Genomic DNA, 14,582 nt, shown 5'->3' with positions numbered 1-14,582 from the left:
AGGCGCTCAAAGATCCGGTCTTTCGGGAGGATATAAGAGACGAGATCATTAGCTACTTTGAGGTGAACACAGGCAGCGTTAACTCTGCGGGGACACTGTGGGAGGCCTTCAAGGTGGTGATGCGGGGTGTGGCCATCGCTAAATCGAAAGGCCTGCAGGATGGGGTCCTGGCTGCTTTACAGAGGGTGGAAGGGGACTTGGAAAGAGAACTAAAGAGTGAAAGCCTAGACGCTGAGCTGGTGCTTAAGCTACAGCAACAGTGCACGGAATACTGGGAAAGGCTCTGCAATCTTAATTACAAAAAGTACATTGAGAGACAACATGCGGGTGGAGATAAAACGGGTCGTCTATTGGCGTGGCTATATAAGAGTGACACCCCTAGGCCCCCGATTAGGACGATAACCAGAGAAGATGGGGAGGTGGTAGACACCCAAGAGGGAATCAACGGGCAATTTGCGGATTATTATAGAGAACTATATGAGGATAGAGGGGGAGGCAGCAGGGACAAGATGCTGGAAGCGCTGCAGGACATAGAATTGGCCAAGATAAGCGCAGAAGAAAGAGAAGAACTAGATGCACCGATTACTTTGGAGGTTGTTAGGCAGCTACCCACTAGTAAGACCCCGGGAGCAGATGGATTGCCTAGTGAATTCTATATAGCATACGGGGCGGAGGTGCTCCCCCTGATGTTGGAAATGCTCAATGAGGCGTTTGAAGTGGGTTGGTTGCGGTCATAATACCGCTCCCTAAACCTAATAAACCTGGGCATAGCTGCGGATCGTACAGACCGTTGTCGATGCTGAACCAGGACAGCAAGATATTGACGGCGGTTCTGGCGAACAGAATGCGGAAAGTAATTAGCAAATTAATACACCCGGACCAAACAGGCTATGTCCCGGATAGGAATATTATTCATAACCACAGGCGACTCCATCGGGTGATCGAATGGGGCTGTGACAATGAAGGGGAGATGGCAATTGTGTCTTTGGACGCAGTAAAAGCGTTCGACTCGGTTAGATGGGCGTGGCTGTTGGCGGCTTTGGGAGAGTATGGAATGGGACCGGCGTACATTAGATGGGTGGAGATGCTGTATAGTGCGCCACTAGCCAGGGTGCGAACAGGAACTGTGGTATCTGAGAGATGGCAACTTAGCAGAGGCACTAGACAGGGATGCCCCTGGTCCCCGATGTTGTACATTCTGGCCCTGGAGCCCCTGGCACTATACCTGAGGCAGCAATATGACACGATAGGCATTGAGGTCGGGGGGGGGGGGGGGAACGGCACCTGATATCCCTGTATGCGGATGACTTATTATACGAGATACCCGGAAGAAAATCTTCAGTATATTCTGGAGGTGATGGATAGGTATGCGAGGTTGTCCGGTATAGCGGTAAACCCCCAAAAATCGAGCATTTTCCCGCTGGGCAGTTACAAGGGACTTCCAGCGGAAGGGTTGCCGGTGTTGCAGGTGCCGTGGTCTGTGGGCTCTTTCCGTTACCTTGGGATAGATGTGCGTCACACGGCGGAGGAGGAACACAGGTGTAACACCGAGATGGCCGTTGAGAAAATCCGCAAATGTATGAGGTTTTGGGAGAAATTGCCCCTAGCTATGATGGGGCGGGGAGCGATGCTCAAGATGGTGGTTCTGCCTAGGCTACTACATTACTTTAGCAATATCCCACATATGATTCCCCAAGAGGTTTTTTGTTCAACTAAATGGCATGTGTAGAGACTTCCTGTGGCATGGTACTCGGAATAGAGTGGCACTCTGGAAGTTGCAGAACTTTCATGAAAAAGGGGGCGTCAGGCTACCTAATTTTGAGGCCTACTATATAGCGAGTCAATTACAGTTTGTGGCCAAATGGCTCTCCGATAAAGTGACTCCTGAACTTAGATTGTTTGGACAGGAATGTGCCCCGTTTTATCTGAAAGAAATCATCTGGTTGCCTGAGTCAGAAATAAAGAAGTGCCCGCGGATGATGAGGCTTGGGTGGAAACTGTGGCGACGAGCATGCATAATGATGGGAGACCCGCTCCCGTGTTCCCCGGAGGTACCTCTGGTTGCTTTGGCGGGAGGAGACGAGCAACTGAGGGTGATCATCAGAACCTACTGGGAGTCAGTGGGGCTGGTGACGCTGGGAGATATATGGCAGGAGGGGACCATTAAGGAGTTTGCAGGACTTGGAGAGGAGGTGGGACTACATGGGGGCCAGTATGTTACGTCCCACAGGTTGGTGCGGAGGATTCGGGTAACGTGGCCTGAGACAGTGTTGGCGGAGGAACCGGACGCCATTATGGGGATGATATATGACACAACTGAAGGGGGGCATGAGATCTCTAGATTATATGAGATGGTAATGACTAAGGTTGGAAAGGAATTGACACATTTGAGATTGGATTGGGAAGCAGAGGTGGGAGGCCAAATGGAGGATGGGATGTGGGAGCGGGCCCTGGGATACCATAAGAAAGTATCCAGCAATGCCAGATTGCAGCAAATACAGTTGTACGTAACGCATAGAGCGTATATGACCCCGCTGAGAATATCTAAATTCAGGAATGCTGGGAGACAGGCGTGCCCTATGTGCGATGAGGAAAATGCTGATATGACACATGTTTTGGGCGTGCCCAGTGATCGAGGGTTTCTGGAGAGAAGTTGCACAAAAGTTAGCAGGGAAAGGGGTCACGCTCGCCGTAGACACGGCCTGGGCCTGCCTGTTGGGAGGGTTTCCTAGGCCACGAAAACTGAAGCATATGGAGAAACTAAAAGACTTGGCGTACGTGCTTGCAAAGCGAAGGATAGCTATGGGATGGAAAAAGTGTCATAAGCCACGGGTGGTGTGGTGGAAAGAATTACAGAAATGGGCAGAGGCTGAAACGGTGGTGTGGCAGGAGGCAAGTAGCATGTCTTGGGAGGAAGAAGTGGGTACCCTGATGGCATGGAAAGCACTGATATCTGGTCTATTTGGAACAAGGTTAGATCCAGAGGAATCTGATGAAAATGTCGCCCTGCCGTGTGTAGCAGATACTGAATGTGAAGGATAAACAGGCTTGTGAAGGAGGGTGGGAACGGGGGCAGTGAATAAAGACTAATGGATGTTAATGTGATAATTGTGGATTGCACTGCGTGTTTGGTTTGTATTGTTGGTTGTATTGAAAACTCAATAAAATTCTTTAAAAAAAAAAATATTGAGCTCTTCAAGAACTGAGTTTGAACAATTGCAGGATACTGAATAGAAGAGTGAAGAACTTCTAATAGCCTAGCTAACTTTCCCTAACCTATCTTACTACCAAGTTCAATGAGATGTACAGTCCCAATTGCGCCAATCCAATAAACTGGTATTCAACTTTAGTTGGCGAGAGCCACAATAATATATTCCACACTGTTGATAATTGAACGTGTTTTTATTTTGCAAAAAGATTTGTTCCCTCTACACATGTTTCACCCTTTTTAAAGATCAAAAGGGATCTTCAGGAGAGTTTCTGTGGAGAAGGCAAATAAACAAAAACTTCACTAAAAATGAAAATAACTACGTCATTTTACATGCAATTCAAGAAGTGAATATAAATCAATCAGTGCAAATCAAGACTAAAGAAAAAACAAAGAAGGAAATTAATTCTTTTCGAAATACATTGCAGTTGTTTAGCTTGTATTTTAAACATTACTACTGGGAACATTTTAAATGTGTGCCTTTTTGGCCAATCACCTTTTCCTTATGATGTCAGTCAAGCTACGTACTTTAATTAGTGGAGTGCTTATCCTTTTCTTGATAGAGATAAGTATTTCACTGGAGGGTCCAGTTTTAAATATTCACTGGCTTGAAATGGAGAGCATGGAAGGTATCAACCACTTAAAATGTTATGTGGTTGGAGAAGCACTATTCTTAAATAGTTTTATCTAGTTCAGAAGAACAAGTTACTTACCAACTGTAACGTTTGACTGGATGTTCCTCCCACATATTCCTCATCTTATGATATTCATATCTCAGCTGCTTCTGAAAACAATTCTCTTGGCAGAGGGCGCTGTGCACAAGGTTGTGGCGTCGATGTCCCTCTACGGGCTCGGTACTGTGTCGATGTCACCATCAATTTAAGTAGCTCGTGCCGTGCCCGTTGGCTTCAGTTCTGTTTTTTCGAGCAAATATTCGAGGAACACCCAGGCGTGCCTCATGACTGAAAAACCCTTGGTGAGAAGTGTAATTAACGCAAACTGTAATGCGGGGTAGGATGGGAGGGGCGATGAGGAATACATGGGGGGGAACATCCAGTCGAAAGAACTTTACAGTTGGTAAGTAAATTGTTCTTCGAATGGATTGTGTCCTCCCACGTATTCCTCATTTTATGATAGACTCCCATAGCAGTGGTCATTTTGGAGGTGGGAGTACTAATTATTTTTCTCATGGTCGGAATGGAGTACCGTCTAAGCAAATAATCCTTCATTGGAAGAAGTATCTAAGCAGTAATGGTTGATGAAGGTATGCATCGATGCCCATGTTGCAGCTGAACAAATATCTGCTGCAGGGACCCCTCTTCAGAGCCGCAGAAGTAGCCATACCCCTAGTGTAATGGGCTCAAAGCCCATCCGGCGGGTCCTTTCCAGGCAATCTGTAACACTCAACTATGCCCAAAATGATCCAGCAGGATATGGTCTGTTTTGTCACTGCTAATCCCATTTTATGGCCAGTATAACATACAAAAAGTTTGACATTATTGAAATAGGAAAACAGAGCTCTTTTTGGGTCCAGTCTATGAAACATCTCCTCTTTGCCCAAATGAGGAGGAGGGTAGAACATTGGTAGTATGATTTTTTTGTGACAAGTGAAAGTCAAACTACTTCCGATAAGAAAGAAGGTTTAACTTCAAGTACCCTTGTGAAAAGTAGTGTACAGAGGTTTGCATGAGAGAGCCTGCAACTCACTAACCCTGCGGACTGATGTTAATGCCACAAGGAGGACAGTTTTTAATGTTAGAAGCCTCAAGGGACAGGAATGCAGATGCTGAAAAGTTACACAAGTTAGGAACTTAAGTACAAGATTTAAATCCCAAGTCGGGACTTGAAAAGGGACTGCAGGGTACACATTAGTGAGCCCTTTCAGGAATTGAATGAGTAATGGAATTTTTAAGTAGGAAACCTTCTCAGGAGCACTTGAAAATGGAGAGCGCAGCCAGATATCCTTTAATTGTTCCGATCTGAAGGCCCAGATTGGCTGGATGTAATAGGAAAGAAAGCACCATTGGGGTGCCACATTGAAAAGCATCTACATCCTTGTCCCTGCATCAAACACTGAATGTATCCCTTGTCCCTGCATCAAACACTGAATTTATTCCAACGACACTGGTACAGGGATTTAGTTGCTGGCCTTCTGGCCGAAAGCACAATTTCCATTATGTCATCCGGAAGATCCCAATCCTTGTATCTCAACCTCTCAGAAACCATGGGTGAAGGTTGAGTGTCTTGACCTCTGGATGGAGAACCCGACCTTTCTCTTGCGAGAGAAGATCCTCTCTTTGCAGAAGACGTATTGGAGGGCAGATGGACATGTCCAGAAGGTCCGGGTACCACATCCTCCTGGCCCAATCTGGGGCAATTAGGATCATGGTTCTCCTGAACTTTCTCAACCTCCTGATTACGTGAGGAATCACAGGGACTGGCAGAAACATGTACAGAAGTGGAAACTCCCAGCCCACCACAAACACGTCTCCTAGAGCTCCTCTCGGAGGAAATTCCCTTGGGCAGTGCTGTTCACACTTCCGATTGACCCTGGTTGCGAACAGATCCACTTGAGGGGTTCCCCAAAGGGTGAAGATCTCTCGAAGGACTTCCTGAGCTAGTTCACACTCGTAGGACACTGTTCTGCCTGCTCAGAGTGTCTGCCGCCATGTTCTGCTCTCTGGCTAGGTGAACTGCCTATAGAGAGATTGCTTCTCATATTGCCCAGAACCAGAGCTGCATTGCCTGTCTGCACAGTGGTAGTGACCCTACTCCTCATCTCTTGTTGAGAGTACATGGCCACCGTTTTTTCCGTCATTATCCAGACATTATTTCCCTTTACAGAGGGCAGGAAGGCCTTCAGCGCTAGTCTGATTGCCCTCGGCTCTAACAGGTTGATGTGTAGTTTGGACTCCGATGGAGACCAACAACCGCTTATAGTCAGATTGTTGGTGTGGGCTCCCCACCCCGTGAGTGAGGCGTCAGTCACTACAGTCATCTCTGGCCATAGTTGCCAAAAAGATTCTCCCTTGCGAATGTTGTCGTTGTAAACCCACCAAAGAAGGTCTTGAGCAACTGTGCTTGGAACTTGCAGAAGATCTAATATATTCCCCAAGAATTGGGACCACCGAGTCCTGAGAGCCCATTGACGGGATCTCATCCTCAATCGGGCTTCTGGCACTAGAAAGATGCAGGATGCCATGAGACCGAGCAACCTCAGAACAATCGAAGGCTGGAAGATGTTGGGCATTTTGGAACTTGGTTACCATCTGCAGAATGTTGAGAGCTCTCATCTCGGGTGGCGAGGCTCTGCCCGAGGAAGTATCCAGGACTGCTCCGATAAACTGGAGCTGTTGGGATGGTATCATGTGGGACTTCTTGAAATTGAGGGAGGAGCCCAGTGGCAGGTGATTGACAGATGTTGCTGAGCTTGTTCTGGAGAACACGCTCTAATTAACCAATCGTCCAGGTAGGGGTAGACATGAATCCCCGCCCCCCTGAGACTCGCTGCCACAACCGCCATCAGTTTGGTGAAAAGCCCGAATGGCAGAACTCGAAACCGATAGCGAGAACCGCAAACCTCTGGTACTCTGTGCTTGAGATGGATTGGCACATGAAAGCAAGCATCCTGAAGGTCCAATGATACCAGTCTTGGAGTTGGAGGATCTGAGAAAGGGTTACCATCTTGAACTTGTCCTTCCTGAGGAAATTGTTCAAGTTTCTGAAGTCCAAGATGGGCCTAAATCCTCTGTCCTCCTTTGGGACGAGAAAATAAGGTGAGTACCAACCCTTGTTCCTCTCTGCTACAGGTACATGTTCTAGTGTACCATTCTCTAGCAGGGTTCAAATTTCCTGCACAAGGAGCAGATCTGGAATTTTGAGAGTTGATTCCTGGTGGATGGTCCCGAGGCCTTTTTAGGAAGGGAAGGCAGTAACCCTGAGCTACTGTTTCCAGTGCCCAAGCATCTGAAGTAATGCCCCGCCATTCTTTCAGATGCTGTGAGATTCTGCCTCCCACCGGGGTCTTGTGTGAAAGCCTCAGAGTGACTTGGAGGCGGCTGCAGGAGCGGCTCCAGGCAAAGATGCTGTTCCTGATGCTGGTTTCGGACCTCTTCCTCGTCCACCACGAGGGACATTTCTTTTACCTCTTTGAATGGACTGTCCTCTTCCTATACTAAATGTGGAGTAGTATCGAAAAGAACGACCTCTCCAGGAAGATGAGCCCGAATAAGGTTTCTCAGGCTGTTGCATAGAGGTGCTAAGAGATTTAGCCACCGTTTAAAGTCTGCAATTTTTCTAAGCTTTCATCAGCTTTACTGCCAAACAGCCTCAAGCCATCAAAAGGCATGCTGAGTAGCCTGGCCCGCACATCAGGTGCAAACCCAGATTTCCTCAACCATGCAAATCTGCATATAGCACTGTGCTTGCAGCCATGGATCTGCTGATGCTATCGACAGTATTCAGTCCAGATTGGAGACATTCTCCCCATTGCCTCCTTGCCATCTTTTATAATATTGAGGAAGCCTTCCCTTTCCTCGCCTTCCGGAATATGATCAGCCGCCCCTGTAATGCAGTCCCACAGGGTATAGTTAAACCTGGCCAGGGTACAGGTGACATTTGCTGACTTGAGAGCCATGCTACCCGAGGTAAAGACCTTACAGGCCCAAGCATCCACCTTCTTATCCTCTCTATCCGGGGGGATAGATGGATAGGCTGTTTGTCTTGACGAAGTTGCTGCCTGAATAACCAGACTTTCAGGCGTGGGAGGCCTCTTTAAATAATCGGGGTCACTACTAGAAACTATTTTTTAGGAAAACTACTATTAAACAACAGAAGCAGTCTCAGGAGCCTCCCAGTTTATTTCACCTGTCCTCTGAAGTGCCCTATGGAAAGGGAGAACTGGGTCCTTCTGGGGGCCCTGCTCCAGGATATCAGTCATATCATCCTGATCAAATGTGGGTGAGGATCTACCCCAGCCCATGTAGTCAAACAACCCTATTTATCAAACGCCGTTCCCCCGAATCTGCATGTTCTGCAGGGTCAGGTTTTGTAAATTCCAGCTCTGGTGACGCATCAATGCCACTAGCAGAGTGAAGGGTGTCACAAAGGTCTCATTTTAGTTTCTGGATCGATAAATTCCTCTGGCACCTCTCTGGTACCAAACTGTTCTCCAAAAGGAGAAACAACTTCTTCTGAGGCACTTTCCTCTTCAAAGATAGAAGACACAGACTTAAAAAAGTCTGATTTAGGTAAAGGAGTACATTTCCTTTCCTGTGACTGAATTTGCCTCGAAGGAATTGAAGGAGTATTCGAAGAGTCGATAAAGTCTTCGAATAAGGTGTCACCGATGATGTCCTCGAGGGCCTCGACGGCTATGTTTCTTCGTCGGTGTGGGGGAATCACCCGATTCTCAAAGAACCTTTGACGATTTGACGTTGGGTTGAGATTTGCGAGGTTCACCCTTACTACTGGATCTTTCCACAGGAGTTTGACTCTCCAGCGTCGTCCAACGGTGCGACCGGGGTCTGGCTCTTTTGAGGTTTGAGGGGATCGAGGCCGTATTCTCAAAGACCTTCATTCTCTTCCTTCTAAATTCATCCCATTTCCTTGGGGAATCCGACTTAGTCTGACTTTTTACCAATTCGGTAGACGTTTCAGAGGCAGGAGGGAGATCTGTCTCCTCTTCATCTTCTTAGAAGAAGAGGATGAAGAACGTCTCAATCTACTACGTGATTCAGATCTTTCGGAACATTTACGTCAATCCAAATCCTTCAATTCGCCCGACTTTCTATGTTTTTTTATCGAGGCCTTCGAAGAGGCCTTGGAAGCTTCCCGCCCCATCGCCAGTTTACCTTTTCTCTCACGAATACCCTTCTCCGTCATCGACTGACAGGAGCCAGTCACCGGTTCGATGGTTCAAACCCAAGCACCAAAGAAACGCAGTGAGGGTCTGTAATCAATATTTTCGATCCAAAGTCGATACATTTTTTTGAACCCCGTCTTGGGAGTAGAAGGGGTAGAAGAAGATGACATTTTCTCAAAGAAAATTTCGAAGCGTGCCGTTGACTCGAGAGCGAAGCAACCAGAAAAACGGAACTAAAGCCAACAGGCGCGGTACGAGCTACTTATACTGATGGTGACATCGACACATTACAGAGCCCGTCGAGGGACATTGACGCAACAACCTCATGCACAGCGCCCTCTGCTGAGATATTTTTTTCCCGGAGCAGCGAAGCTGGCGAAATACGAATATCATAAGATGAGGAATACGTGGCAGGACACAATCCATTTGAAAGTGGCATTCTTAAATATTTAGAAAGAATAGCTTTTATCAGGTAAAAATGTACCCACACATAAGTTAAGAGGGACACTTATCTTGAATTCAGTGAGAAAAATGAAAAAGGTGTCCATAAGCAGGAGAGGGATTAGATTGTCCCTATCTTGGAGCATCCGGGTTGCTTCACAATGCTGCAACAATTACCGTGGACTTAAATGAGGTTTCCGGCCAACGTGAATGACCTCACGCTCACGCTATGACGTCATCACATTTTGCGTCATTTCGGCCATTTTAGGTGCCGTTTTGACGATCAATGTGGGATTTTAGGCAGGCAATTGGAAAATCAGTTTTCAAGAAGATCCAAGTGATATTTTTTTATAGAATTAATTTTGAGAAAAAGCCAAAGAGATATATTATACATACCTTGGCCAAAAAGGAACATGGTTTTGTAAGTGAATTAAAGATATTCAATTCTTTTATGTTTATGAATACATATATTATTGTTGGATTTGAGTCATGATGATTGTACCAAATTGAGTCAATTAAGGTTAAATGTTATGTTAAATGTTAAAGGTATTTGTACCGCGCACCGTCACCAACGGAATTGGTCCCCAGGCGCTCAGGCGGATCTGTAAACGATAAAGGTGGGATGGGTTAGTAAGGTGAAGAAGGGAGTAGGATAGTGAGAGGAGTGGGGTTCTGTTGGCAGCTTCAACTCAGTATACACCGGGTGCTGAGCTTTGGTGCGGGTATCGGATCGGAGTCAGTCTGCGTGTGCTGTTGTTCCATCTTATGTGTTGTTGCAGTGTTGTGAAGTGCGTGTGGCTTGTTGTCCGAAAGATGGTTGTGTGAGTTTGAGTTAGATAAGTATGCAGAGTTTGAGCTTATATTGGTTAGTGGGTTACCTGACCTTTACCATGCCAACATTCGTAGTTCTGTCCGAGTGTGACACCTGTTGGCCCTTCATATTCCCATCTAGACGCGGCACCGGACAATGATTAGGACTCCATCCAGGTGTTGTCATGCCAACCCTCACGCCCCATCCAGATGCGGCGCAGGCTAGTGTCTAGAGACCAGTCCAGGAGTGGGCATGCTAACATTCATAATTTGAAAAAACAATTGTTAGGCAAAAAACAAGAAAAAGGCAAGAAAAAACTTCATTATTGAGCAAACAATTTAACAGGTATGGGTTATAATGAAGGACCCACACTGTATAGGCAATTATCCAATGTGTGTAATTTGTCTTATAACCAGTTAAACAATACATTATCAAAATTAAGGCCTGTGTCGCATGTGTCCATTAAACAGATCCATTTTGATTCTCTGTCGCAGTATGAGTTTCTTATTTCCACTTATGGGTGGATCATTTATTTGCTCGAGACTATAGAACTTTAGTTGTGGGTGTTCTGTAATGCAACGCATTGCCAATTGATATTTAAGGTCTCTATATTTCATCTTCCCAAATCATCATAATGTCGATGTACTGACCCCAGAAAACAATATTTCTGGAGTCGTTGAAGGCCGTGTGCTTCCATGCAAACTAATTTACTGCAACAGCAAATTTGTTGTCTACACAATCTTATGTATTTGCATTAAAACATATATAGGGAGCACCATCAAATGCCTGAAAACCAGAATCTTTGAACATTTATGGGCGATTAAAAATAAAGACCTTAAATATCCATTGGCAATGCATTGCATTACGGAAAATCCACAACTAAGTTTTCCCATGAAGTAATGTTTAAAATACAAGTTAAACAACTGCAATGCATCTCGAACAGAATCAATATATTTCTATTTGTTTTTTGTTTGGTCTTGATTTGCACTGATTGATTTATATTCACTTCTTGAATTGCATGTAAACTGACTACTTATTTTCATTTTTAGTGAAGTTTTGTTTATTTGCCTTCTCAACAGAAACTCGCCTGAGGATCCCTTTTGATCTTTAAAAAGGGTGAAACACATGTAGAGTACAAAAATCTTTTTGCAAAATAAAAACACGTTCAATTTCATTAACAGTGTGGAATATATTATTGTGGCCCTCACCAACTAAAGTTGAATACCAATTCATTGGATTGGCGCAATTGGGAATGTACATCGCATTGAACTTTTAATTACTTATCTCTGGTAATCAAGATAACAGTACATACCCAACAGCTGACAACCAAACCGCAACCATATAACTTTGATTAAATTAAGATTGAATTTGCCCAAAGAACGAAGTCCTTACCTATTGTCACTTACGAGTATAAATATCTTACTAACAAATCTATTTTCTTTTATAACAGAACACTTAACATGCAATCCCTCGAATGGTTGTTGCAAGGTTCTTTTAAACAACTGAACTGAAGATGCTCTATATTTTCCTAGTTGCCGTTGTAGTGTTAACAGTGTGGTTTTATTTCAAATGTTCTGTTCTAATAACATAACACTTGGTTTCTTTTTACAATTCTGACTGAACGCACTGCATCATTGGGGAGACTAAATATGATTTAAAAAATCGACGCCTCCTTTCAATTGCTCCTTAAGGAGTTTTAAACCTTTACTGCTGCGCTACTCAGAGATGTGACTCCCTCTAAATTAAATAGTTCACAACAAATTAGTTGTATGTGCATCTGAGCTGAACACACTGTGCCGGACTAGTGTCTCTAAAATAACACTCTTTTGTACTTGTCTAGAGATGCTAGTCTTCAGAAATGAGTGCATCTTCACTGCGTAAGGCAGGATTTCTCGCTAAGGGAATGCCTGCCATTACAATTGCCACCTTAAAGAAACCAGCACCTCAATATTCAGAAAAAGAATGCACTGCTTTACCCGAGGTATACTTTCAATTAATACTTTTCCAATTGCTAAAGTAGAAACTTTGTTCAAAATTAACACTGCACCCCATTGTGCTTTCTCAAATGTCCCACGAAATTCCTTTAACTTTTCCTTTCACTTTTATGCCAAGTTTCCTGTAATGTTCACTTATTTGGGCTCAACAACTGGAGAGCTTAAAAAAAAAACAGGGCTTTCCTGCATGAGATGTATGAAAGGCAGTTAGGAAGGATTCACATTCCTGACGGTAAATAGTTAAGGAACCCTCAACATGAAACCACTTTAAATCCCACAGCTTATAAAAAAGAAAACTTTAATCCTGTCATTTAACATTTAATGTGACCTAACACAAGCCAACATTTGCTCAAACATACAGAAATGTACCCTCCTAAGAGGTGTTTATTGGGACACGTGCCGCCACTGGGCCCCTTTTTTGGCTAGAGAAGGACTCCAAGGATAGTACCTTAATTCTAAGGTGTTCTATGGAGTTTACTAGCTCCTTTAGTTTCAGCCTACTAGTACTCAATGTTGTTTATTTACTTGGTTCCATTTCTTCATTCACTTTCTTTACTACACTTAGAGTATTCTAAAAACAGATTTGAACTGTATTTTAAAAGTGAAGTTTTTGCACTCTTAGCACAGCGCACCACAGTGAATGCGTAAATAGCCGTGAATGGTTTAGTGTGTTACTTACCTGTGGTTTTTCTTTGCTAAGAATTTTTCTAAGGCCTAAACAAATAATCGTTTAGCCATTCAGCCAAACTTGTATTAAGAGTGCCCTTTGTGTGCTTAACTCAACCCTTCCCCACTCTCATTCACTCCTAAGTCGAAGTTGCGCTGTTCAGTCACCATAGCCAGATAGTTTGGCCAGAGAGAAGTGTTTTGTCCCTGTTCATCAAAATAAGGTAGCCCCTCAGAATTTGCCCACAGGCTGGATTCTGAAAGTCCATCTTAAACTGACACTCAAATGCTAGCAGGCAGCAATAGGCTTCTATCAGCACTGCTGACGATCGTCATGGCATCGGTGCAAATCATCAAGGAAAAGGGCAGATCAAAGTGCAAGCTTAAGATCCCAAAAAAGCCCTCATTAATTTATTCTGCCTTTAGTAAAGCTTGCATGCTGAATAAGGCATATTTGCATAAATGTCTATGTTCTTTAAATAGTTCCTGGTTTTCATATACATGTATGCGTTCTACCATGAAGTGATTATCCCCAAGGCCCATTGTTTTTTCAAAGTTGGGAAAGCAGCAAACCATGTCTGAACGAGCAAAGTTTGATAGTGTGGACACACAGAGGAAGTACTTTTCATTAGGGCATGCCTTACTAGAAGCACTTCGAGACCATAGTGGCAGTGAGAGGCATACAAACATAACACAAAACATCAGCAGCAAGAAGTAATGCACACTGGCTATCAGTCAATAACAGAATCCCCTACAAAACCCTTGCACACAAATGGCTCTACGGCTCAGCACTCAAATACCTGGCCACTAAATTCTCCAGAAACATCTCAGAACAACCGACAAGATCTATACATTCACACCGCCTCAAGGTCCCTAGGCTTACGTTACTGAGAGCAGGGGGCAGCAGCTTCCCTGGTCTAGCGCAAAATCTTGCAACGCCATGCCAATAGACCCAAGATCAAGCCCGTCTTACTCCTGCTTTAGGAATAAAGTAAAATCCTGGCTCCTCACTCAGGAGACACCATAAGGATAAACCCTATTGACTGCGACCTGTACATTTGTAGTCTTACTAACCTAGCACTTCAACGTCACTATGCATATTCCTAGACTTGGTCACCAGTATTCTTCCTCTACCTTACATATACTAACTCTCCCATCTACTGTACAAATCAGTGCATCACCTTATTTGAAATTTTAGAATATATGTAATATGTCTGAGTACACCCCTTTACTGCAAATCTTAATGTACGAATCAATGTATCACCCGATTCGCTATATTACACTATATGTAATGTGTTCCTTAATGTACCCCCTTTACTGTACATCTTAATGTGCAGCTGTACTGTGTAATGCACTTTGTAACATTTAAGGATGTGCCCAGATGCCCTTGGGATTGTTGCGCTATACAAATAAAACCAATGAGTTTAATATGGTAGTTGCTACTTTCCAAGTGGATTGTGCATCCAATGTGAAACATACCAGAAAAGTGTTTGGATTAAAATAAACACGTCCAAAATATTCTAATTTGTGTGGTCTGAAAAAAGTCTGACTCAACAATGGATTCAAGTCACTGAAAGCGGTTTAAAATTAGCTTTTGGC

Source organism: Ambystoma mexicanum, chromosome 3p (genome assembly GCF_040938575.1).
Source record: "Ambystoma mexicanum isolate Mex_15411 chromosome 3p, UKY_AmexF1_1, whole genome shotgun sequence".
In the NCBI taxonomy this organism is placed as follows: domain Eukaryota; kingdom Metazoa; phylum Chordata; class Amphibia; order Caudata; family Ambystomatidae; genus Ambystoma; species Ambystoma mexicanum.
Note: the sequence above shows the minus strand (reverse complement) of the source record.